Below are 3,763 nucleotides of genomic sequence, written 5' to 3'. Positions count from 1 at the left end.
CACCTTACAGGGGGCAGCACCAGGAAGCAGGGGGAAGGAAACAACTTTTTATTTTTTCTATTTTTTTTAGTCTCCTGCCTTCTGTTCAGACTTTCCAGTAAATCTGGTGTCTTTTCAAGTGTATGTGGGTGTGGTATCCCACCGCTGTGGTTCTTTTTTTGTGTGTCTCATACACCTGTCCAAAGTTTTTTCGTCTGCTTAAGTGATGCTGGAGTTTTCAGAAGTCACTTTATGGTTCCCCACTAGATGTCAGTATTGTATATGTCTGAGTGTTGCACAGCTGTAGTAACTAATTGGTTACTGTTATTTCTGTACCACATGTTTCTGCACACCAATGAGAGCTACTCTTTTTTTTCTACCAATGTCTATCTTCCTTTCTTCTTGCACTCTCTTCTCCACCACTCACAGGAGCTGTTGCATACACCCTGTAAGAGGTTGTCACATGGGGAGAGAAAGTGTACATCCACATTTAGTCAGTTCTCATCTGTTTCTCAGTGGAGCAAGTAACACAGATCAGGCATCCCTGCTGAGTTAGCCAGGGACCTGGCTCTGCCAGGTTCCCTGTCCGGGACAGACCAGCTGTAGTGTACAGACACTTATGGAGAACACAGAAACTTTCTTCTTTTAAGCAACACTTCTACCTAAGATGCAGTGCTAAACACTAAAGAGAGGACAAGTCAGAGATCACCCCAACCCATGCCGTGAACATCTCTAAAAGTGCAGGACAGTATCCTAAAGCAGAGGAACTGATCCGGTTAGAGCAGATCAGCAAAGAGCCTACGTACTCTATCTCGCAGCGGAGTTGAAACCAGATAACTTTGGACACCTTGCTCAACTCAGGTAACAAGGTCTGGGGCTTGTGTCACCCTGATAGGACGGGTAACTCGACACTGCAAGGCAAGAGGTGGATATAGTGACAAAGGTCGAAACACGGGCACAAGTATTCTTCTTCTCAAATATTCTCAAGTATTTTTCTTCTTCTAAAGTTCCGACAGAGCACAATACTAAATTGGGTTGCGACTCTTATGACATACTCCTCTCCACTCCTCTGAACTCTCTCTACTCTTCTCAGCATGCAACCAAGCCAGCACTGTGGTTCCACTTCTACCTTAACAGTTCTCGGTGAAGATCTAGTCACTTGTACCATAGATTCTTATAGAGTGACCGTCGTGTTTTTTTTTTTTTTTTGCAGAAATCAATAGTCCAGGTGATTTTAAAAAACCTTGTAATTGGGTTTATTAGGCAAATATGCCATTATCTGCATTTAAAAAGCCTTTTCCCAGGTCCCCCCTACCTCCTTTTTTCCATTCACTGCAAAATATCAGGAAATTGTGACTTGTTGCATCAGACACAACCCTGTCTGTTCTATAGAGAGGGGAGGGGGAGGAGGGACATGAGTCGTCAACGAGAGCGGAGAACAAAGGATTACAGGCACAGAGCTGGGTGACAGTGGTATTTAGAGGTCAAAGAGGTCAGTGCTGACTATTAGAGGAGAGAGCCTGGTCATGTAGTTGTAAATTAACTCTTTTTTTTTTTTTTTTTTTTTTATCAGTGTCATTGTTTATTCCCACCCCAAAATACTACAAATAAATGTAACTGTTTTCATAAATTTAGAACCAATAACAAATTAACTATGCAAGGAATGAGCCCACCACACAGAGCACTTCTTCAACGAGGAGGAAATAAGACAACTGACCACTCACTGTACCACTTACCAGTGTCTGTCTATACATCTAAATGGGCATAATGCAGGATATGTAAATGTCTGTGTACATCTTCTAGTTTATAGTTTTCCCTTATTCCCAAGGAAACTGCATTCTCAGTATTTTCTTAGGCACTTTGATGAAACAAGAACATGCTGCTGGCTCGCCACCACTCATTCCACCGTGAACTTTCTTCCAGACCAATAGTGACTCTTCAATTGGTACTTTCTTGAATTCTTGTGTTTGCTGAATTAGTACCAGGTATCTTTCAACAATCAGCAACGTAACAAATATATATGTATTTAAAATAAAAAGGTCCAATCTTTTGAACAGCCATTTAAAAGAAAATAGAGGTGTTTATACAGTCTAATGTCAGGAGGTGGAGAAATTATTTGAGTCCTTTTTACTGTGTGTGTGCAACACCACTTTCAAAACAGCTCATTTACCATCTGGAGATGAATTCAGGAACAGTTCTAAGTATCCTTGTTGCATGTGGCATCTGTTTTTAGCCATGGCAGCTACGGCATCCTCATGGGTCAAAAATCGTACTACTGCTTCCCCAGAAGTACCTCCAGCATCTGCACTGTATTCAATATTTATCTTCAATGGCATCACAGGGTGGAAAAAATTTGCAATATCTTGCCCAGAAGCATGAAAAGGGAGTCCTCGAATGTGGATATCATGAACTGGTGACACTGTGAATTCACTGGCATCCACAGCCTTCCCAGACATTTCTTTCCCATAATCATTCATGTGATTGTTCTCGCTGACCATGTCGGACTGCTTGTCTTTATTTTCGTTATTAATAGATACGTCTGGGTCATAAAGTTCTTTCATGGTTGGTGCAAAAGAGACACCTTTTCTTTTTTTAACAAGGAAGCGAGCATTCTGAATTTCAGTTTTTCTGCTTGGAAATATTTCAATGTACCTGCTGCCTATTTCCTGCTTGTGTCTCAAAAGTGCTTGTTCTGCATGTTCTTCAGAAATAAACTGTACAAAGGCCTCCCCCGACTTGCGTCCCCTCTGGTCAAACACAAATGTTATGCCATCCTCGGCTATACTTAGACCTGAAAAGAAACTGACAATATCCTGTTCACTACAACTATATGGAAGACTACGGAGACGCACAGTGCCATCACTTAGGTTAGCAGCCAATATTGGGGCAGACTGTGACGCAGATGTAGTGGGCGACATAGGAGCTTGAAGCCTTTGCAGCAGCGACTCTGCATCCTTCTGGCTCATTTCAAACACTTCCACATAGCGCTGTCCCAAGTACTTTTTATGCTGTTCTAGTGCTTTTACCAAGTCATCTGCAGTCTCAAACTCAATGACTGCATCTCCTCGTGGCTTCCCATCTCTATTAAATAAGAAGTGCACACCATCTGTGCCATAGCGTACATTGCAACCAGAGAAAAAATTAAGCACGTCTTCAGCAGTGCATGACCACGGCAGCCCTCTAGCACGCACAATGAACATCTTACTTGGTTCTTTGCTTACAGGCCCTGGCACATACTCCGGTAAATCAAGGTAATCCTCACTTACATGTGAGCTGTACGGACTGGTAGTTGGTGGTGCAGAGGGACCTGCGCAGCCTCTCCTGTCCCGGTGCCCACAGTCTCCCTGCCCGCCACACAGCGCTCTGCAGCTCGGGCTTCCCTCTCCACAGCAGCGCAGCTCCCCGGCCCTGGCCCCTCAGCAGAAGCTGAGCTATCGAGGCGCTGATGATCCTGCAGCTCCCGGCCATGCAGAGGAAGGGCAAACACCACACCCGGAAACCCAGGGGGAGCTCACCAAGGACCAGCCGACCGTAAATTAACTCTTTGTTGTCCTGTTTTGGTGTCTCATTTCCCTCTCTCCATAGGAGAACAATGAAGACAGGGGGGAGAGCTTCAAACTGCTTTTTCATAATAAAAATTCATTTTTCGGCTTATAAACCTATTACAAAGTTTCTTAAAATCGCCTGTACTATTGATTTCTGCAATAAAATTTTTTAATGACAGTGACACTTTAAGTAAAAAGTAAGTTTTTTTATTCTATCAGGACTATCATTATACCAGCAC

General features: G+C 43.3%; 1 pseudogene; it reads right to left on the bottom strand.

Annotated features, from left to right (window-relative positions):
- Positions 1-2,039: 2,039 nt before the first annotated feature.
- On the bottom strand, positions 2,040-3,300 carry LOC138796870 (G-rich sequence factor 1 pseudogene; annotated as a pseudogene).
- Positions 3,301-3,763: the final 463 nt, after the last annotated feature.

The sequence above is a fragment of the Dendropsophus ebraccatus genome, chromosome 7 (assembly GCF_027789765.1).
Source record: "Dendropsophus ebraccatus isolate aDenEbr1 chromosome 7, aDenEbr1.pat, whole genome shotgun sequence".
Taxonomy (NCBI): Eukaryota; Metazoa; Chordata; class Amphibia; order Anura; family Hylidae; genus Dendropsophus; species Dendropsophus ebraccatus.
This window is presented reverse-complemented; position numbering and strand designations above follow the sequence as displayed.